Genomic DNA, 23,182 nt, shown 5'->3' on the forward strand with positions numbered 1-23,182 from the left:
GGGCTAGGCCCATTTAAGTTAGAGGACCTAGTCCTCTCCAGTGTTGTTTTTTGTTTTTTTTTGTGTGTGCTGATTTTTGAGTTGTGGGTAGTTTTCCCTCCAAGAAACGTTTAACTTAGAGTTTACTTGGTGTTAGTGTGTCTTGGTTTTTCCCACCTTCCTCTTGTGTTGTCTCTGTCGGCATGTCTAAAGAGCAGAAAGAACATAAACCCTCCTGGTTTAAGAAGTGTACCAAATGTGGCTATAAAGTGTCCATTACAGATGGCCATTCCATCTGTGTTTATTGTCTGGGTGCTATTCACCTACAAGAGTCCTGCAATTTTTGCCACGTGTTTAGCCCTAGGATACTGCAGGAAAGAAAAAATAAACTGATTTTGAAGGGCCTGGTTAAGCCTGCCTTTGAGGAGGCCTTAGATCCTTCTTCGTCTTCTAGTGTTAAATCTAAGCTGGCTAAGGCCAAGAAAAGATCTCCGGCTCCGTCTGCCTCTTCAGAGCCTTCGGAGAAGGTTTCAAAAGTGGATACTGCCTCCTCTGCTCCATTGTCCTCGGGGCCGCAGGAGAAAGTTTTGGTTATGGATACTACCTCCTCAGCTCCATTATCTGTATCTGAGGTATCTGTTGTACTGGAATTGACCTCGGCTCCGATATTATTGGGGCCTATTCGGAGCCGGTCACCCAGTGTCAGGCATGAGTCTCCAGGTAGGAGATCCCGATCCCCTTCGATTTCTTCCAAATCCTCTAGGCTGTCTGATTTGGATGTGGATAGGGTGGTCCAGAGGCTCCTGCAGTCGCCTGTGTTAGCAAAACTGTTTTCGGCTCCAACCCAGTCGGCTCCAGAGCCAGTCCCTGTCCTGGTAACGATGATTCCTCCTCCGAGCACCCATGTGTCATCAGAGCCAGAGTGCTCCGCACCGAGTGATGTCCTTGTGTCAGCCCCGATACCCCAGGTGAGTCTGTCGGAGCCGGCGTTGGCTCCGTCCTCTGGTTTCGGTACTCGGGTTTCCTCAGTCGGACCCGAGGGGGATATCTCAGGACTCCTGTCGGTTCCGAGTCTCCCTTTTGGTGCATCGGCTCGGGGAATCTCGACTCCAGTCATGGTCTCGGAGACGGGGTTGGTCCTCGGATTCGGGGGACCTACCTTCGAGGTCATGAGGAGCACACTGGCCAGATCATTAGTCACATCACCTGGATCGGTCACTCCGTCCCCATACACACCGGCTAGAGCCTCTGACGCCCCCTATCCGTGGATGGCAGAGCCCAAAGGTCTGGGGATACCCCCTTGAGCGGTCCACTACTTTCCGAGGGCCCCTCAGAGTCTCGGTGCCTGAGGAGCCCCCCAGAAAGAAGTTGTGCAAGAGGAAGCACATAGACTCCCAGGACGAGTCCCTCACCTCTGATACCGACCTCGAGGAGTCAGAGGGGTCCCCCAAGTCGTCCTCAGATGTCTCTTTCTCCGACATCCTGGAGATTTTGAGACAGAGAGTCGACTGGCCTTCCAAGACCCTCTCTGAGGAGGAGTCGGTATTCCTCAAGGCCTTTGGAGCTCAACCCTCCGCCTCCTGGGTGTCTCCACCCTTCGACGAACTCCTGGATTTGATTTGTCGAAGGGTGTGGGAGAACCCTGATTCCGTGGAACCAGTGCCCAGATGTCCAAATAAGTTCCTTTCTGCTCCCCTGGAGAAAGAATTCCTGACCAAAGGGGTTTCGGTAGATGCCTTGGTGGTGGCGGCAGCCACTTAGCAGGAAGTTGCAGAGGCTTCTTCTTCTGTCCATCCTCCTAGCAAGGAGTCGAGGAGTATGGACCGGTACGGGAAGTGTACCTTGTCTTCGGCGACCTTTACCTTGCGGTTGCTGAATTACCTTTGCCATTTCACTCGGCTCCAAAGAGATCTCCTTAAGGAGCTAGGAGATATTCTGACAGGTAACATGCCCAAGGCGGTAACGCAAACTGTTAATGCCCAGTTGTCTACCCTTGGTTCCATTGTCAACTCATCCATGAGGCTCATATCTTATGCAGCTGAAGGGGCAAGTAGGGCAGCTAGCTCAGGTGTAGCTCTCAGAAGGCAAGCCTGGATGCACCTGTGTCATTTCACGGAGGCCTTTAAGTCTTCCTTCACTGACTCCCCCTTTGATGGGTCCTCTCTTTTTGGGACCAAAGTGAAGGACACCCTCACCAGATGTGAACAGGAGGGAAAGACACTATCTGCCGTAGGGGCCCGTTTCTCTCTCCCATCTAGGCCTTACCCCAAGGCTCTGAGAGGGGGGAAAATGTGGTTCAAGAAGTCTCAGAGGCCTTTCCCTACAGCTCAAGGTGAGTCCCCCTCCAGAAGCAGAGGAGGGGGAAATTATTCTGGAAGACGCCGTCCTAGAGGCACAGGAAGCCCCCACAACTGCAATTCCTTTCGCGGATCTTCCTCCCAGCGTTCCTGAGGCGTTGCCCGACTGTGCTGTTCCAGAGCCAGTCGGGGGCCAAATTTCGTTGCATCCGGAAGCCTGGGAAAGCATCACCCAGGATCGTTGGGTGCTTCAAATAGTTACCAGAGGTTACGCTATTCCCTTTGTATCAACACCCCCTCCAGTCAGGAGAATCTCTGACGTCCCACCCAGTCAACGGGATCAAGCAGCACTAGAAGTTACAAAGCTGCTAGAAAAAGGAGTCATCCAACCAGTACCCTCAGACCATATCGGATCAGGAACTTACTCAAGACTCTTTTTGGTGCCGAAAAGAACAGGGGACCCGAGACCCATTATGGATCTCAGTCGACTGAATCACTACGTTCTGAAGTCCAAGTTCCGAATGGTCACGCTTCAGTCCATTTTTCCATTGCTGGAAAAAGGAGTATGGATGTGCTCCATCGATCTCAAGGATGCCTGCTACCACATCAAGACGGACAAGGCATCCAGGAGTCACTTACGCTTCCTGCTGGGAGCCAGTCACTTCCAGTTTCGTGCCCTGCCCATTGGTCTCACCACAGCCCCCAGGGTGTTCACCATGTGTTTGGCAGTGGTGACAGCTCACCTGAGACGTCAGGGATTCCAGGTGTTTCCGTGTCTGAACGACTGGCTTCTCACCGCCCCCACTAGGCATCTGCTCGTTCAAGCCAGGGAGACTACCATAGCACTGTGTCAGCAATTAGTAATTACTTTAAACTGGGAAAAGTCTGCCTTGCTGCCCTCACAGCATGTTGTTTTTATAGGCGCAGAGCTAGACTCTGTTCAGATGCAAGCCTTTCTACCACAAGAGAGAATAAGGGTTCTGCAGTCTCAGATCCACGCACTGTTGCCCCTCAAAAGAGTTCAAGCCAGGTTAGTTCTCCAGCTTTTGGGTTCCATGGTCGCCACCATCATGCTGGTGCCTCTGGCCAGGTTACATATGTGGATTCGTTAATGGCTCTTTTCCGCCCAATGGTCATTTCAGAAACTTCCTCTTTCCCACTTGATACTTCTCACGGAACGGTGCAAACTGGACCTCCGCTGGTGACTATGTTCTGCCAATCTGGACAGGGAGGAGCTTGATTCCTATGTCTCCAGTGGCCACGGTGACCACGGACACCTCCCAGATGGGGGAGAGGCATTATCTTGGCAGGACAGTCCAAGGCACGTGGCAAGATCACGAGGTACATCTGCACATCAATGATGTTCATCGTGCATACAGCTGCAGTCATAACAGATGGGGTTATCCTGCCGTCAGGCGGGTCCTCGGTCGGCCGAATTCCAAAGTCTAGGTCCGGCGTCAGTTGTCGCTTCTTCCCTGACGTCAGTGCGGCAGGGGTATCAAAGATCCAGCCGACGCCATCTTCTTCAGTTGTTCTTGCTGCGCGGTGCCTGAAGCAGAAGCAGTTCGCAAGTGCCGGTCGGCCAGCTCCTGAGATTTACGAAAATATTTCAGCCGAAGTCTTCTTGAAAGTTAAGTACCCCGTTGGGGAAACTTTTCTTGCCTCAGACCGATGTCAGACAAAGTTAATAATTGCATTTCATGTGGGAAGCAAATACCGCATAAGGATTTCCACTCTTTCTGTATTCCTTGCTTAGGCCCAGACCACGACGTCTCGGCCTGCCGTTTTTGTGCTAGATTCAACAAACGCACTATTAAGCGTTGGGCGGAGTTCGCCCTTCACTATTTTGGTAAAAAATTTAATTATATTATGTCGTTGGATACTCCGACTCCAGTTTTGAGTAAAAAACGCAAAGATAAGGACTGACATATGAGGTCCGCGACTTCTACTGACACCACGCTAAGGCCGACTACCGGTTCTCCAGTTCTCAGCGAGGCACCTACATAGCCCCTGAGTACCGATGACACTTCATTACCGGTGTCTTCAGTACCCGAGGTCGCAGGCTCCTCTGTCCCCATTCCAACTACAGATACCGATGCCACTCTTGGCGGGGAAACTCAGAGTTTAGACAGGCCTGCCATTTCTCAAGGTGTCTTCAGGCCTTCCTCCTTCTCTATTAAAGCTTTCACAAAATCTAAAGCAGCCATGAAAACTAAAAAACAGGGACCTCAGACCCCCTCTCAAGGCCCCATGCCTAAAAAACAGATGCTCAAAATGGCTGAGGATTTGATTACTCTTATCAGGGGTTCTCAACCCCCCTCGGACAAAAGGCCCAGATTAGAGGAAGACTATCCTTCGTCAGATCAAGCCACTATTACCTCTGAACATTCTGAAGACCAGGACTTATACCTATTCTCCTTTTGAAGACTCTGATGCAGAGGAGTCTATTCCCTCGGTCTCCCCCCCCCCCCTGAGGATTACTCTTTTGGGGAAGCCCTACATACTTTGAGGGAACACTTTCACTGGGAAGGCCAAGATTACTCAGATTCCAAGAAAAGGCTCAGGGATTTTCTCTTGCTCCCCCAGCATAGGCCTCTGGCTATCCCTCCTGTTTTAGATATATTAGATGATGTGTACACAGAAGCCAGCCTCAACCCAGATTCTTTACCTCCAGCTCCTGTTAAACCAGACAGGTATTACCGGGTTCCTGATTCACACCAGTTCCTATACAAAAGCCATACTGCTGACCCAGAAACTATTTCACAGGGTCCCAAGGGAATTAAGGCCTCTACTGCTAAAACCCATTACCTTCAGAGAGAGATTCCAGAGCTTTAGAAAGGTGGGGAAAAGGTGTATACCTCGGCCACTTTAACCATGAGGGCATTAAACTGTCAGTTCCATATGTTAAAGTATCAACAGTTTGTTATCTGAGTTGAAAAGCAAAATGACACAACCAGAACAACCAGATTTAAAAGAGTTGCAGGATTTGTTGCATAGTGCAGAGCAAGTGGGTAAACATACCTTGCAGTGTGGTTTTGATGCTTTAGAGGCCTCATGTAGAGCTGCTGTTACAGGGTCTGTCATACGTAGACATGCTTGGCTCAAAGAGCAAGCCTTACCAGATCATGTCAAAGCTAAATTACTAGATGCACCTCTTCAAAAAGATGTATTGTTTGGTGTTAAAGCTGAGGAGGTACTAAAGAAAATGGAGGAAAAAGCGAGATCAATGCAAACAGTGAAACATTTCCTGCAGGTACAACCTTCACGTTTCAGCAGAAACTGGCCTTTAAAAAATTGGTCCTTTCCAGCCACGGACAGACCTCAAAGAGGCAGATACAGGCGCCCGAGGGGTAGAGGGCAACCTCAAGGATCATTCAGAGCCAGACAATGGCAAGCACCAACCTCAAGAGGTGGAGAAGATAGATCACAGTCATTCAGAAAGCAGACACAATGACTTCCCCCTTTACCTGCCAAGCAAAGCTTTAGTGGCAGCACCTTTGGGCGGAAAACTGGCATTATTCTCAAAAAATTGGCATATTGTCACAAAAGACAAATGGATTCTGGACATTATAGACAGAGGCTACAGATTCCACTTTCACACCCTTCCAAAATGAGAGGCATGCCAAACCTGCCACAAAATCAAAGGGCAGAGGCACAAAAACAAATTTCAGCTCTCATGGACATGAAAGCTATTCAAGAGGTACCTGCAAAAGAACAAGTTCAAGGGTTTTATTCCAGACTATTCCTGGTACCAAGGAAAGACAAAGATTGGAGACCTATTTTAGACCTATCCATCCTAAACACATATTTACAGGTACCAAAATTCAAGATGCTCACATTACAGCAGCTTCTTCCCATGCTGGGCAAGGAGTCTTGGCTGGTAACGTTGGACCTCAAGGAGGCATACCTGCATGTCCCTATCAGACAAGATTGCAGAAGATACCTCAGATTTCTTGCAGGTTCAACCCATTATCAATTCTCTGCATTGCCCTTTGGCTTATCTACTGCGCCCAGAGTGTTTACGAAATGCCTGGCATCAGTAATTGCCTTCTGCAGACTTCAAGGAATACAAATATACCCATATCTGGACGACTGCCTGATCCAAGCGGACAGCAAGGACATACTTCTGAAACACCTGGCGTTTGTAATAAAACTGTTGAACTTTCTGGGATACACAGTCAACAAAAAGAAATCAAAACTAATAACCTCTCAAAAAAATAATTTTCCTGGGTGCCAGCTTGAATACAACCACCCAGATGGCCTACCTCACGCCAGACAAACAAGGGCAACTATCTCAATACTTCAGCAAAATGGCAACCTTCACCAGGCTGACTGCAAGGAAAGTCCTGCAGGCTCTGGGATTCATGGCATCTTGCATCCCTCTGATCCCATGTGCAAAGCTGCATATGAGGAAACTTCAATGGTAAGGTCTCAACACAGCCACAGTTTGGAAACAATTATACCACTCATTCCATGTCTTCAAAAGGAATTTCTGTGGTGGTCTCAAGCATGCCAAGGAAACATAGGTCTCCCTTTCTGCGTACCTCAAGCAACTCAAATCATCACAACAGACGCCTTGAACTACGCCTGGGGGGCACACATGACAGATCAGTGCATTCAGGGAAAATGGTCCCAAAAAGAGAAGCACCTACACATCAACCAAAAGGAAATGCTAGCAGTGCAAAATGCTATTATGGCCTTCAAAGACCTACTGCATCCAGGCCAGCTATTGATAAGGACAGACAACACCACAGTGATGTGTTACATAAACAAACAGGGGGGAACTCATTCATACCCCCTGTGCAGACTAGCCATGACCCTATGGAACACAGCTCTGGAATTGCAAATCCAACTTCAGGCACAATTCCTGCCAGGGAAGGAAAACACACTGGCAGACAGCCTAAGCAGAAATATGACAGATCCACACGAATGGAAGTTGCATCCTCAAGTTTCCGCAAAGATAACTATAGCATGGGGACAGCCAGACATAGATCTCTTTGCTACCCACAGAAATTACCAATTGAAAAAAATTTTGTTCAAGGACCTATCATCCACAGGCTTGGAAAGTGGACGCACTTTCTTTCAATTGGACAACGTTGACAGTCTATGCCTTTCCGCCTCTCCCCCTGCTGCCCAAAGTTCTATTAAAAGCCAGAGCAGAGAGGCCGAAAATGATTCTCGTTGCTCCAGATTGGCCAAGACAACACTGGTATCCGCTCCTGAAGAGCCTGACACATTCCCCACCATGGATCCTACCTCTAGTGCCTCTTCTGTTGTCCCAGCACAACTTCAAAACTCTTCACAGCCAGCTCAAAACCCTAAATCTAGCTGCATGGAGAATCCCTTGATTTCCCAACAGACCCTCCTCTCCAAGGAGGTGCAGGATGTCATCTTGGAGGCCAGAAGACCTTCTACTAGAAAAGCCTACTCCGCCAAATGGAAACGATTTTGTGCCTGGAATCAGGAAAAGGGCCAGAATCCTTGGGTAATAAATTTACCTCAAATTTTACAGTACCTAGCTGAGATGTTAAACAGTGGACTTTCCTTCTCCTCCATCAAAATCCACGCTTCAGCCATTTCTGCACAATACAACACAGATCCTCCTTTATTCTCTCATCCTCTCTTAAGACAGTTCCTCAGAGGGGCAAAGAATATAAAACCCCCGAGGAAACAGTCCCTGCTTGGGACCTCAACTTCATATTGGAAAAGCTGACCCTTCCTCCATTTGAGCCAGCTGCTTCAACAGAACTACAATACTTGTCATGGAAAACAGCCTTCCTTCTGGCTATCACCTGAGCATGCAGAGTTTCGGAACTACAGGCCCTCATGGCTGTGCAACCTTTCATAATTTTCCATCAGGACAGAGTTTCCTTACGAACTAACCCTACCTTTATGCCAAAGGTAGTATCCAGTGTAGCCTTGAATCAGACTATCCACTTACCTACCTTTTACCCTAATGCACAAAACAAAGGGGAAAGACTACTGCATTCCTTGGACATTCACAGACAACTTTGTTATAATTTGGACAGGACAAAGCCATTCAGGAAATCCGAGCAACTCTTTGTGTCCTATGCTACAGGTGCTCAAGGAAAGGCTATCTCCAAACAGACAATCTCAAAATGGATAGCCCACTGCATACGCTTTTGTTACTCATTTCTTGGAAAAGCTGTGCCTTCAAGCATCAGATCCCACTCCACAAGGGCCACAGCTACCTCTGCAGCTTTCCTCAGGGAGGTTCCTACCAAGGACATTTTGGAAGCAGCCACTTGGAGTTCAGTGCACACTTTCTCCAAACACTATCACCTTCCACGTTACTCTAAATCTAGAGCGGGATTTGCCACAGCTGTCTTGCAGGGCATCCTTGCTCCTCCTAGTTCCACTTAGTGCCTGCCACTCCTACTTAGCTTTGGGATTCTTCCCATCTGTTATGACTGCAGCTGTATGCACGATGAACATAGTACAGTTTTGTACCTACCATAAATGTAGATGTTCGAGTGCTCATACAGCTGCAGTCCAGGTTTCCCTCCCTCCATCCCCTCTTAGGACAGGCCTTATGACAAACACCTTCTCATACAACCTATTTGGGGTATTTTTTTATGGTGTATTTGCTTGCAACTACTGTTTTTTGATTATTTTTATATTGCATGATTGCATAAGTTTATGTTTTGCCTTCCTTCTGGGGGCACCTGACATCTGGGGCAAGAAAAACTGAAGAAGATGGTGTCGGCTGGCTCTTTTATACCCCTGCCGCACTGACGTCAGGGAAGAAGCGACGACAACCGACGCCGGACCTAGACTTTGGAATTCGGCCGACCGAGGACCCGCCTGACGGCAGGATAACCCCATCTGTTATGACTGCAGCTGCATGAGCACTCGAACATCTACATTTATGGTAGGCACAAAACTGTACTTTCTGGAGATGAGAGCGGTGTTTCTAGCATTGCGAGCACTCCAAGACTCTCTACCTCTGGGAACGATTGTGATTCACTCGGACAACATGGCCATAGTGTGGTACCTGAACAAGCAAGGGGGAACCAAGTCTTATCCCCTCTATGGAGAGGCCATGCGAGTGTGGCATTGGGCAGTATCTTCCCATCGGTTCTTAGTGGCAACGCACATTCTGGGAAAGTCCAATGTGATAGTGGACAGGCTGAGCAGAGCTATTCTGATGCCTTACGAGTGGTCCCTGTACATCCGAGTGGCGGTTCAAATTTTCAACAGATGGGGTCAGCCTTGCTGCGATCTCTTTGCCAGTCCCCTCAATGCCAAATGCAGCAAGTACTTCACACTGATCCCCCCACAGGGGGAGTCACCCAGGGACGCTCTAGCCCACGATTGGCCTCCCGGTCTGGTCTATGCTTTCCCTCCGTTTCCTCTGTTACCAAGAGTGATTCAGAAAGCCATATCCTTGGGAAGCAGGATGATTCTTATTGCTCCACACTGGCCTCGACAAGTATGGTTCCCTTTTCTTCAGAAGTACGCAGTGGACGGTCCTTGGTCTCTGGACCCAGTGCCAGACCTCCTGACTCGCATGTCAGGCCAGCTCCATTCATCCCTGTGAACTCTCAGGCTGACAGCCTGGTACACATCTTGTCTTCATCTCATAAGTCTTCTACCAGAAAAATTTATTCCAGCAAATGGAAGAGATTCTCCATTTGGGCTCAGGCCCAAGGTTTGGACCCCTTCACAGCCCCGATTCCATCGGTTTTAGATTTTGTAGCCATGCTTTTCCGTCAGGGCTCTGCGCCCGCTACCATTAAAGTGCAATTGGCTGCAATCTCCAACTTCCATACATCTTACGAGCCCTCTCTTATGGGCCATAAACTCTGCAAGGCCTTCTTGAAAGGCGCTTGGCTACTTCGTCCTCCTGTGTCAGAGCCTGTCATGCCATGGGACCTAAACCTTTTGCTACAAGCCATCACTTCACCACCCTTTGAACCAGCTGCCACCTGTGAACTGAAATTTTTATCTTGGAAAATGGCGTTTCTAATAGCCATTACATCTGCCAGAAGAGTATCAGAACTTCAAGCTCTGTCCATTAATCCTCCGTATTTGAGCTTTCATAAGGACAGAGTTTCACTGAGACTTAACCCATCCTTCCTTCCAAAGGTGTCATCCACTGTTAATCTCCATCAATCTATCGAGTTACCAGTGTTCTTTCCAAATTTTTCCAATAAAGCAGAGTTCAGGTTCCATCAGTTGGATGTGCACAGGCAATTGAGGTTCTATTTACACAGGACTAAACAGGTTAGGAAGTCTGATCAACTGTTTGTGTTCTTTTCAGAGAACAGAGCAGGTTGTCCTGTTTCCAACTGCACAATTTCTAAGTGGATTAAAGATTGTATTTCCTTCATCTGCTCGGCGGCAGGCAGAAGTTTACCTTTTCCCGTCAGAGCTCACTCTACCAGGGCAATGTCTACATCGATAGCTTTCCATTCCAGGCTTTCACTGGATGATATTTGTGCTTCGGCCACCTGGGCCTCCTCACACCTTTATCACTCATTACAAGCTGGACTAAGCTTCTAGGGGCTGGGCTTCCTTTGGTTCCACGGTTCTCGGGAGTATCTTTCTATGAGCCTCCCAGGATAGAGGTGCTGGGGACACTGTCTCGTGAGTAAAGAATGGAGGCGAGATAGGACCACATAACATCATTTAGTTATGTACTCACCATAACGATCTATGTATGTGGTCCATCTCGCCTACATTCTTACATACCCTCCTACCTGCCCCCTTCCTAGAGGTTTTGGAGGAATATTGGCTCTGTGGAACCCTTCAAGGTCAGTTGCTTTTCTTTCCTTGGCTGGAATTCCTTCCAGTGTTGGTCATGTATGGGTTATGACTGGTATGGTTGCAAACAAGATCTGGGGCTAGGGCGAGGTACATCTTGGGAAACCAGGTTAGCCCAGCCAATTACAGACTTCGTGCTAGGAAAATAGTTGGCCGAGTCGGAGCCAATTCTCGGCTCCGAAACCGTGAGTAAAGAATGTAGGCGAGATGGACCACATACATCGATCGTTATTGTGAGTACATAACTAAGTGTTCTTTGCGGCTTATAGACTCAGTCTTCTCTGAGTACAAACCTCCATATATCTTCAGAGAGAAGGCTGACTTTGAGAAATGGCTTATCAATGGGAACCAGCCCAAAAATTGACTTTGAAAAGATCTGTTGTGAAAAGTGATTTTTTTTATCCCTTACCATTTTCATTCCTTCAGGGAAAAAAGTCCCCAAGAACAAAGTCTTTGGTGTCAGGCAGGGGCAGTGTCTCTGGTCACCTGGTTTCATAAGTAAGGCCTTTTTAGTGATTAGGTTATGAGCACTCGCCCTTTGAAGTCAGTTGAATGCGTTACAGTATTCAGATATCTTGGAATTGAGTTTGTTGCTATTCTTTTTATATTCTTTCCTCATTCCATCCACAAAAAAATGGGAAGTTTCACCATCTTATTACTATCTTCCAATTATTCTCAAATTCCTCTCTCAAAGATTACCAACGGTTCCTACTTGGCTAATGACCACCGGGGTCTTTACAAGCCTAACCATGCAACCCAGCCCAGTTAGAGGTAGCCAAGGGTTATGTGTGTGTGTGTGATTGGGGGGGGTATGTTAGTTTGGGATTAAATTACTGACTAATAACCAGAAAATAAGGCACTGGAGGGTTCACCAGGTAGCAAACCAACTTTAATGAACACACAAAAAAACAACAAACCGCCTTAAACTGGACCACAGTGTTTTCATCAGCAACTTCATCAGATGAGCATACCAACAAAAATGAGTCCTCATAGATTTTTTTGCATCTCATTCTCATTGTTTCTAATAATGTCTTTCATAATATCAAATCCACATCTGTCAAAAGCTGTTAAATCTTTGTGAAAATCAGTACCATTATAAACATTATTAGGATATTTACATACCCTGAGTCCCCTAGGGCTATATTTTAATACAATCACTGTTTTAAATAATCATTGTCCATCTCATACATTTTGTATTTAGTTAACCACATGTCCAGTTTTTCAAGACTTTTTACAAAAGAGTCATTGTTATTGTTGTAATTGGGAATATCACCCACAAAAGTAAATGTACGGTCTAAAAAAAAATTTTTTAAATGTTTTTTAATGTTTTTAATGTTTTTAACTGTATTTAATGTGAATTTACATCCCATATCTAGATAAAGTATTGCTTATTATTTTTACACTTGTACTGAATGGTAGTTCTATTCAGACAGGGTCTGCATGCATTGTTTCCTATGACACCTTTTAAACATTTTAGTTTGTTAATATGTTTTTAATTGTGGATTGGTTACTTAATGGACCTATTAGGGACTATATATAAAGGACTCATTTTTGTTGGTATGCTCATCTGATGAAGTTGTTGACGAAAACGCTGTGGTGCAGTTTAAGGCATATTGTTGTTTTTTGTGTGTTCATTAAAGTTGGTTTGCTACCTGGTGAACCCTCCAGTGCCTTATTTTTTGGTTATTTGTTTGTATTTGGGCACTTTTTTCCATTCTTTTTGTTTATTAAATTACTGACTGTTGACCTTTGTCCATCAGAGACATGAGGGCCAGGCCGGAGGTGAATTTGTGATTTCCCATCCAGTGCTCAAGGTTTCTTTTGAACATGGTCAGGAATGAGCTCTGGTTCATGTAGATTGCAAGCTTATTCCATAGCATGGGGATCCTTTGAGACGCATAGGTTTATGGTGAAAATAAACTTTACATTCTTGGATCTAGTGTTTATGATAGTGTTTGTCTTGCAGATGTGCAAGAGATCCATCGGAGCTGGATCCCAGAATGCCTTATATGCTAGACATAGATCACCTCTTAGTAACCTGTAGATGGCCGAGTAGAGGTATAGGACCTTAAGGTGATCCGTGGAAGACAAGCATATTCATACCGTGGATTCTCCCAGTGAAGAGCCTTTGAGGCCATTCCAACTGTTGCAAGTGTCTAGTTATGTACATGCCAAACGGGGCATCGTACTCAATGATGTGTCTGATAAGGACTGAGTAGAGTGGTACTGTAACTTACTTGGACCTGCGTGTCATGCCTTGCTTATGAGTTGGGTGACCTAGAAAGATCACTGCCCCATGCTATCCAAAGCAAACTGGCTTCCCATAACCCATTGAACTAGCCTCTTACTAGGAACTAGACTTTGCACACTAATACAACTACAAATTACCCCCCCCCCCCCCCCCCAGTGTGCAAGCTAATAGAAAAACATGTTTAACAACCTTTGTAGTTATTCTTGGTCAACTCAAAACCTCCCAACTTAACTTGCAGTGGACAAAATATGCCTTCTCCGCTTTAGCCCCAACACTTTGGCAATCTATCCCCTTCTACCTAAAACTCATTACCACATTACCTACCTTTTGTCAGTAGCTAAAAACATGCTTTTCAAAAACAGCCTTCAGCACTCCATTTAAAAGAAATATAATAAAGCTGTTAAGTCAACTTCTTTGAGTAAAGAGCAAGCAAATGTGACAGGTGTAAACATTGTGTTTCTCCCCTAGACAAAACAAATAGGCTATACAGGAAACTTTATAGGGTATCTGCCTTCCAGAGAAATGTTTCTCTTAACAGATCTTAATTAAAAAAAAAAAAAAAAAATGGAAAGTTTCATGAGAGTTAAAATGAGCCACCTAATACTGAAGACACGGTAAAGATAAAGTCTGATTGAGATCTTCAGTGGCAAGGAAGCTTTGATTTTTGGTGCCTGTGCATCTACTTTTTTACCAGCTTGCCCTTGTGCTGCCTTTGGTGTATGGTACATGTAAAAGGTACCCAAAAGATTTGATGTATACACCTGACTTCTGATTCTTAGCAGGATACATCCCATATAGCTTTATGCTACTGTAACAGTGGTCTGTTCAAACATCTACTGTTGTGGTAAGTTTATCTGCACAGTTGGGTCTATATTATTTGAACAAAGTTTTCTAACTTCGAATACGATATGGGCGACATTATATGGTCGAAGTTAGAAAACTTCAAATTCGGGGAAAAAGACTAAACACTAAACTAAGGGTTGTAGGCAGGGGGGCAAGCCACCCTGCACCCCCCACCCCACTCTTTAAATATAACAACTCCGAGACCGCACTATAATGCGGTAAAGGAAAGACTGTGGGGGATGCAGGGGGGTTTGCCCCCTTGCTTTAACATCTTCGGTGACCTTTTTGTTTTTTGTTTTTTTTCCATATTCAAAGTTTTCTAACTTGGTGTCGCCCATATGGTATTTGAAGTTATAAAACTTTGTTCAAATAATATAGACCTGCACAGCTATACTTTCAGTTACTCCTCTATAAACTAAGAAAAAAAGCTTTCAACCATTTTGATAGTCACCTCATTCTGTGTTTTCAGCATGACCATGGAACAAAACTGTTCCTGAGTTGGACCTTCTTCCAGCAACAAAAAGAAAAAGTTGACTAAGCAGCCTTTGCCACCATAACAACCAGTAATTTGCATTATCTGCAGGTGGGTGACAGTACTGTGGCCAAAGCTGGTTCCTGAGACATTCATCTTTTTCTCCAGATCCCTCTGATTTTGTCCATACAGTCACCATGGTCCAGGAGTAGGTGTAAGCTACATCCTCTGCAACTGTTGGGGTCCTCTCAGTGGACAAGGGAGAGTTACTCTTGCTAGTCATGGCAGATGGGACAGCGAATGTGCCCTTGTTTAGCCAGAATATCATAACAGTACCTGGGGTGCTGTTGCTTACAGTACTAGGTCTGTTTGCCACAACTTTACTGTCAAAAAAAGACAAGAAAACTGAGCATTTAACTTCTCCTGCCTCAGTTTCTCTAGACAGGATTAATTTATTGGTATTGGCACAGGGTCTTGTACATGCTATTGACCCTTCCAGTCTTTTAAACTATTCCTCGTTTCCCTGAAGTGTTTCAGGATGTTGAATTTGTTGGGCAATGTGAAGGGACATTTTTCTTCTCATGTTTCTAATTCAGATTCTGAGGAAAGTATGGTATCTGAATTTCCATGTGAGGTTTTCTGTGCCATTTTTTTCTATGAGAGAACACTTAGTTTTTTAAGTCTCTCAGAAAATAATATGAACTGCTACAACCAGAATTCCCAGAACCTTCTCCCATTCCCTCTGCTGTTATAATTGGAGGATATTTTCATCCAGACTGTTGTTTCCCTGACAACCAACCTGCTGCCCCTAAGAAGGCAGATAGAATGTATGAAGTTCTTTATTCTTTCAAGTTTTTGCATGCTCATTCCAGACCTGACCCAGCAGCTGTAGCTTTAGTTAATCCAGCTGCTGCCATGCATTAAGTTTGGGAAAAAATTGTATGCTTCTGCAACTTTGATTTTTAGAATTTTGAATTATCAAGCTCATATTTTAACATTTATACTGACTAGTTGTGAAAGTACGTAGAATATTTTGGCTGCAGTTTCCTGCTGTAAGGAAACACTGCTTTGTGTGGTTTAATTTCTTATATTTTTCAGGTCACTGCCCATTATTTGAAGTGTGTTTATGACTCTGTAGATACTGCTTCCAGGGCTGTTGCCACTGGTTATGTTTTGAGGAGGTTTGTGGCTGCATTCTCAGAACATTCCCAGAGATGTTTAAAATGAAATTTTGAATTCTCCTTTGGGTAGAGATAGGACTCCCTGCTGCATAGGATATCAAAAAGTGAAATGAGAAAGGTAAGCTGATTCAGGGAATCTCTCAGATTTTTCAGCCCTCATTCTCTAAAGTTTCCAAGATATTTTCTGCTTCCTCATTTTAAGAAACAAAATAAGCAGTCTCGGCAGTATTGCTGGTAAGCAGATGTTTAAAAAGCAAAGGCAGGGAGGTTCCAAACAGAAAGCTGGAATGGTCCAGAAAAAAAAGGACATAGAATAAGGCAGAATGAGTGTTTAAAATCTCTTCACATCCTGAAAGCCCTCATCTCTTCCAGGAAATCTGAATCTCCATTTCTGTCTTTGGTAACAGATTGCTTCTGACAAATGGGTTCTGAAGCTGACCCAGCTAGCATGCAGATGGCAGTGGGAGGGAATTTCCTCCTTTTCAGAGGATTTCTCCTCTTCTCCAGACCAAACCCTTCTCTTCACTCCTGTCTTACACCATATGATGTCTCAGGGGATAATAGAAGCAGTCCCTCCTTCCCAGTTGGGAAAAGGAATTGATTCAAGAATATTTTTAGTGCAAGGCAAGAAAAATTCCTGGAGACCAATTTTAGATCTTTCTTTCCTGAATCAGTATGTGATACTGCCCAAGTTCGAAATGCTTTCACTTCTCATCCTGTTACTCCTCCTTCCTCATTTGGCTTTTTTAGTAATATCAGATTTAAAAGATGCTTATCACATGCATATTCATCCAGATTGCAGGCATTTCTTAAGGTTTTGTGTGTCTGCATCACATTATCAGTTCTGTGCCTTATGGGCAACCCACAGCTCCAAGATTGTTCGCAAAGTTTGGGGGGGGGGGTGGGGGTACTTGCTGTTCTAAAACAAGCCTGTTTATATATTTTTTCCATGAATAGGCTGGTTTAAAATTGAATAATATATATATTTTGCACACCTACTTCTAAGCATATAAAAGCTGAAATGTTTAACATTGTTAGAATATGTCTGATATTTTGTTTCCTTGCCTGTGATGAATAAAGGCTTGTTGCTTTGGAACACTACCTGGGTTTCATGATTTTTAGAAATGATTGTGACTGAGCTCATCAACAAAGTTTTAAGGCCGCTAGTTTCTCTGTTTATTTATGAATTAAGAATTGATACCGCTGCTAAAGAGAACTACAAAGCCTTCTTTACCTAGGTCAGAAACTTCAGAAGTAATGCCTGCACTGCTTAGAACTAATACATAGCAATGCCAAATCATCCCGAGGACATACGTAACATAATGGTAGATGAATTCAACTCTAACTTTACTCCTTTATCTTCTACTAACTTTCCCAAAGTTATTAGCACAACTTTGCCACCCCTCCTGTGATCACCTCCAAGCAGGTCCTGAATGCTCTCTCCAGGGCCAAAAACAGTTGTGCAATGGATAACATGCCAGACTGTCTTCTTGTTAGCACCAGTCATTGTCTGGTAGACTTGCTGTTAAGCCTGTTCAGCCTCATCCTCTCCACTGGATTTGTGCCAGTGGAGTGGAGAACTGCAGTAGTCATTCAGCTACACAAGGGGGATTAGCTACTGATCCAAGAAACTATACACCTGTAAGCCTCACTAGTCTTGTCTGCAAAGCAATGGAATGCATCATTGTGGAATTTATTAACAAGGGCATATGCAATCTACAAGCTCTGTACCTAAGCCAGGTTAAATTTGTTAATGGCAGATCCTGCCTCCTGAACTTTGGCTTCTCTGAACATGTCACTGATGCATGAGACCCAGGTAAATCGCATTGCCTACCTGGACCTGGTCAAGGCCTTTGATACCTTTCCGCATTCTGGCATTATGGACAGGCTAATCAAATTAAATGCAAAACTGTTACCCACTGGATAGCTAACTGACAGAATCCAGTCTATGTGAGTGGGAGACATGCTGTTTTCAAAATGAGTGGTTAGTAGTGATGTCTACCAGGAATCAGTCCAAAAGCCGTGTCTCTTTGGTATTTACTTCTGTTATGTCAAGGCCGACATCAAAGGCCTGTGACTAACCAAGTTTGCAGATGACTAAGCCCAGCCGTCTCCCAGATGCCTAGACCATGGCCTAAATCTAAATGCTACAAAATGCAGCATTGTTTCCTTAGGCAAGATTGGACATCCACATCCCTTTGAAAGTTGACTCAAACATTTGAGACTTTGGCACTTTTGTTGACAATGAACTACCCTTTGGTAACCATGTATCCATTGTTGGGAAATACTTTAACCTTGCCAGACTAATCCCCAGGGATATTTCTTCCAGATCTATGGAAGTTATCACTCTCTACTCCTTCTTCATCAAGGCCATAATTGACTATAATGGCTCCTTTGATAAGTACCTGTCTAAGGATATGACCTACCTTGAGACGCTGCAGCATTTCTTATTCAGATGATCAAGAGATAGGCTTCCTTGAGATATCTAGATCACATTAAAATGCTTTGTGTCTTTTCTGTTTCCAACAAACTGTTGAGACGTGACCTCAGTCTAAAGTACAAAGCCTCAAAGTATCTAGTCTGATTCAGCCTCCTGCATATCCACAAAAAAAGAAGTTATGTACTCACCATAACGTTCCATGTTTGTTGTCCATCTCGGCGTTCGTTCTTACAATGATGGGTTCAGAGTCGACTCTCAGCTCCGACTCTGCCAAATACACAGCTGAAAGACTCAAACTTGGCTTGTGGCAAGTAGGTATCCCGTAATGCAGTAATGCAATGGTGTAACTCCCCATATCTTGTTTGCTGCTATTACTAAAGAAATTGTAATGAACTATATATTTATATATATATATATATATATATATATATATATATATATATATATATATATATATATATATATATACACACGCACACACAAATGTATATGCTAAGAATAGGATAAACAAACTGAAACAAGGAAATCCTGAAAGGAGTAAGACATCCACCAGGTCCACAAGGAGTCCTTGGAAGGGGAAGGAGGGGGGGGGGGTCGTAAGATTGAATGGCAAGATGGACAACACACATGGAACATTATGGTGAGTACATAACTTCTTTATGTTATGTTGTCCTATCTCACCTTCATTCTTACAATGATGGGACAGCATCCCTAGCACCTTTTCCCTGGGTGGCTCAAGAGAGTACACCTATAAGTACAGTGGACCCAAAAGAGGCCCTGTCCCTGGAGGCCAAATCCACTTTATAACGCATGATAAATGTATGAGGAGTAGCCCAGGTAGCTGCAGCACAAATATAGGAATTCTGGTTTGAAAGGCAGAAGACGTAGCCAGTGCTCTAGTGGAATGAGCCTTAACCTTCTGTTGTTTGAGGTATAGATGAAGGTAATGCAGTTTGAGAGCCAGTTGGAAAGGGTAGTTTTAGAAACTGGTCTACCTTTTTTTGCATCTGAAAAGGATATGAACAACTGGTCAGATTTTCTAAAATCTTTTGTCCTATGCAAACAAAATCTGAGTTGTCTGTGCATGTCCAGTTGATGTAATTTGTATTCTGCCTTGTTGCTGTGATTAGGGAAAAACACTGGAAGCTCAATAGATTGATTTATGTTAGTTGAAGAAGAGACTTTAGGTAAAAAGGATGGATTAGTTCGTAAGGATACCCTAGCCCTATGAAATATCAGATATGGCGGTTTCATAGATAGGGCTTGCAGCTCTGATACCCTTCTAGCAGGTGGTTATAACAACCAGAAAAATGGTCTTCCAGGAAAGGAACTTGAAGTCTGAAGATGAAGAAGGTTCAAAAGGTGGTAACGTTAGATGAGTTAGAACAAAATTTAAATCCCAAGAGAAAGGGATTCCTTAAAGGGATGTCTTGATAAGGAGGCACCCTTTAAGAAGGCTTTACACAACCTGTGTGACATAAGTTGGAAATTGCAGCAAGTTGTCCTCTGATGGTTGCTGTAGCTGAACCCTGTTGGAAGAGTTCCACCAAGAATTCCAAGATAGAGTGAATAGGTGCAGAAAAAGGATCAATGTTTCTGTTTTGAGCCCAGAGAGAAAATATTTTCCATTTGCTAGAATACAGTTTTCTGGTGGAAGCTTTATTAGAGGACATCAAGATATGTTTAACTGTTGGAGTGAAATTCTGATGCCCGACTAAACTGGGAAGTGGAGCAGCTAAGCTCTCAAGTTCAGGGTGTGGAGAGAACGATGAAACGCCCCTGACAAATGTGTCAGCAGGTCTGGAACTGGGTCCAGAGTCCAAGGCTTCTCCTGAAGATGAGGCCAAAGGAAGGGGAACCAAACTTGACGAGGCCAGTAAGAAGCAATGAGAATCATCCTGCTTCCCAAGGACTGTGCTTTCTGAATGACTCTGGGTATGAAAGGAAATGGAGGAAAGGCATACAGAAGTCCTGAGGGCCAATCATGAGCAAGTGTGTCTCTTGGTGTCTCCCCCGGTGGGGGGGGGGGGTTAGGGTAAAGTAGTTGCTGCACTTGGCATTCATGGGAGTGGAGAAAAGATCGCAGCAAGGCAGACCCCATGTTCGGAAAATCCTTTCCGCTACATTCTGATTGAGACCACTCGTGAGGCATAAGAATTGCCCTGCTCAGCTTGTCTGCTATCATGTTGGACTTCCCCGGAATGTGCATTGCTACTAGAAAGCTCTGGGAAGAAACTGCCAATTGCCAAACTCTTAGGGCTTCGCAACAAAGGGGGAAAGATCTGGTTCCTCCCACTTGATGTACCAAACTACAGACATATTCACTGACTGTATCGCAATTGTCTCTAGAGGGAGAGAGTCGTGAAGTACTTGCAACGCAAGAAGCACTGCTCTCCTCTCTAGGATGTTTTTATGCAAGTGAGCCTCGTGTTCTTGCCATATACCTTGGACTGTTCTTCCCAGATAATGCCCCACCCCTCACCCTATCTGGGAAGTGTCTGTGGTCACTGTAGTTTAAGGTTGTTGTGGAACAAAAGGTCTCCCTATGGTCACATGACTGGAGTGTATCCACCATCTTAAGTTGTTTTTGTATGTTTCTGTTATCCTGATCAGGTATGACATCGGAGGCTCTTTAAGTCACCATTGGGCGAACAAAAGCCATTAAAGGATCCTCATGTGCATTCTGGCAAGGGGAACCAGTTTTGTTGTGGAAGCCATTGTCCCTAATAATTTTAGAACTATCTTTGCTTTCACATTGGTTTTGGGAAGAAGATGAAGTATCTGTTGCCTGAGTGCTGAAACTCTGTCTGTTGAAAAACGTGCTATTAAGGAAGTGGTGTCTAGATCTGCACTTATAAATGTAATATGTTGACAGGGCAACAAGGCAGATTTTTGAAAGTTGATTGTAATACCCAGTTGATTGCAAATTTCCAAGGTCACATCCCTGGCTTGTTGGAGTAGATGCTTGGTGGTGGCAGATGGGAGCCAGTCGTCTAGATAGGGAAACACTTGGAATCCTAGAAGCCTTAGGTGAGTCTGTGACTACTGCCATGCATTTGGTGAACACTCTGGGGGCTGTAGTGAGACCAAAGGGCAGAGCTCAGAACTGATGATGATTGGCTCCTGGTCAGAAGCGTAAGAACCTTCTCAGTGCCCTGTCCATTTTTATGTGGTAGTAAGCATCTTGAAGGTCTATCGAGCAGATCCAATCATCTTTCCCTAAAAAGGGAAATATAGACTACAGTGTCACCATTCGCAACTTTGACTTCTTGACAAATTTGTTTAAATTGCTTAGGTCTAATATGGGTCTCCATTCCCCTGTTCCTTTTGGCACCAGAAAGAATCTTGAGTAAGTGCCGAATTCTATTTGGTCTGCGGGAACTTCTTGGATGACTCTTTTATGAAGCAACTTTTTGAATTTCTATAGTTGCTTAGTCCCTTAGATTGGGGAAACATCTGGGATTGTTCTCGTTTGTGGGACAGGGTTGGAAAAGGGAATGGAATATCCTCTGGATATTATTTTTAGTACTGACCTGTCTCTTGTGATAGTTTGTCAGGCTTCTGGGTACATAGATAAATGCCCCCGACTGCTTCCAGAGCAGAGCAGTCGGGCCTCCTTTCAGGAGCGCTGATTGGGGCGTCCGCGAAAGGAATCAGGTTGCCCTGGTTTTGCAGGCCCCCTCTGCCTCTAGGGCAGTGTCTACCGTTGTTACCTACCGTTCTGCCCCTGGGGAAGGATTCACCCCGTGCCTCCTGGAAAACTCTCTGGGATCTTCTGAACCACATTTTCCCACTCTTCTGACCTTTAGGATAAGGTGTTGAAGGTATGGAAAAACGTACTCCAATGGCAGAGAAAGTTTTTCCTTCCTGCTCGCATCAGGTGAGAGTGTCTTTTACTTTGGGTCCAAAGAGTGAGGAACCGTCAAAAGGGACATTGGTAAAGGTAGATTTAAAGGGCTCCGCAAAATTGCACAGGTGCATCCAGGAGTGTCTCCTAAGGGAAAGTCCAGAACCCGCTGCCCTGCTCACTCCATCAGCTGCGTAAGAGATTAGCCTCATGGAAGAGTTGACGAAATTTAAGGTGGATAGCTGGGAGGAGACCTTCTCATTCACCCCCACAGCCAATGTACCTTGTAGAGTATCTCCTAGTCCTTTCAGGAGATCTCTCTGTAGCGTTGTGAAATGATAGTTCAGCGATCGAAGAGTAAAGGTCACTGATGAAAAGACATGCTTCCCGTATCTGTCCATCATTCGAGAGTCTTTGTTCAGAGGATGGACAGATGAGGATGTCTCTGAAAGTTCCTTCTTGGTGGCTGCTGCCACCACCATAGCATCTACAGGTACTCCCTTAGTGAGGAAATCCTTTCCGGAAGGAGCTAAGAATTAGTTTGGCCTCTGAGGGACTGGTTCCATTGTGTCATGTGACTCCCACGCCTTTCGACTGACCAGGTCCATTAGCTCATCGAAAGGTGGAGACACCCAGGAGGCTGAAGGTTGAGATCCAAAAACCTTCAGGAGCACTTACTCCTTACCAGAAGGGGTGGAGGCCTGCCAGCCGCCTCTCTGCTTCAGGATCTCTAGAATATCTGCAAATGAGATATCAGAGGATGACCATGGGGACCTTTCTAACTCCTCGAGGTCAGTATCTGAAGTGACAGACACATCTGGGGGGTCTACGTGCTTCCTCTTGCAAGTTCTCTTCCAAGGGGACACCTCAGAAGGGTATTCTGGGGAGGCCTCGGAAGAGAAGGATTCACCCAATGGGGGATCCTGAGACTCTGGATCTCTGCTGTCCTGTGGAATGGGTGGTGCTGAGACAGTAGCCAGTGCCTTAGGGGGATGAATGCCGGTATCCTTATGTGGAGCTGTAGGGGCAGACAGCACACTCCTCATCAGCTCAAAGGTGGGTCCTTCTGGCTCCGAAGATTCCCT

At 45.0% G+C, this 23,182-nt stretch overlaps 1 protein-coding gene across 2 annotated transcripts in view; it reads left to right on the plus strand.

Moving 5' to 3' along the window:
* Positions 1-23,182, plus strand: part of UNC45A (unc-45 myosin chaperone A) — a 1,636,854-nt gene that overhangs the window by 555,232 nt on the left and 1,058,440 nt on the right. The gene's annotated exons all lie outside the window — the stretch shown is intronic.

Source organism: Protopterus annectens, chromosome 7.part0 (assembly GCF_019279795.1).
Source record: "Protopterus annectens isolate FY-2018-M chromosome 7.part0, PAN1.0, whole genome shotgun sequence".
In the NCBI taxonomy this organism is placed as follows: Eukaryota; Metazoa; Chordata; order Ceratodontiformes; family Protopteridae; genus Protopterus; species Protopterus annectens.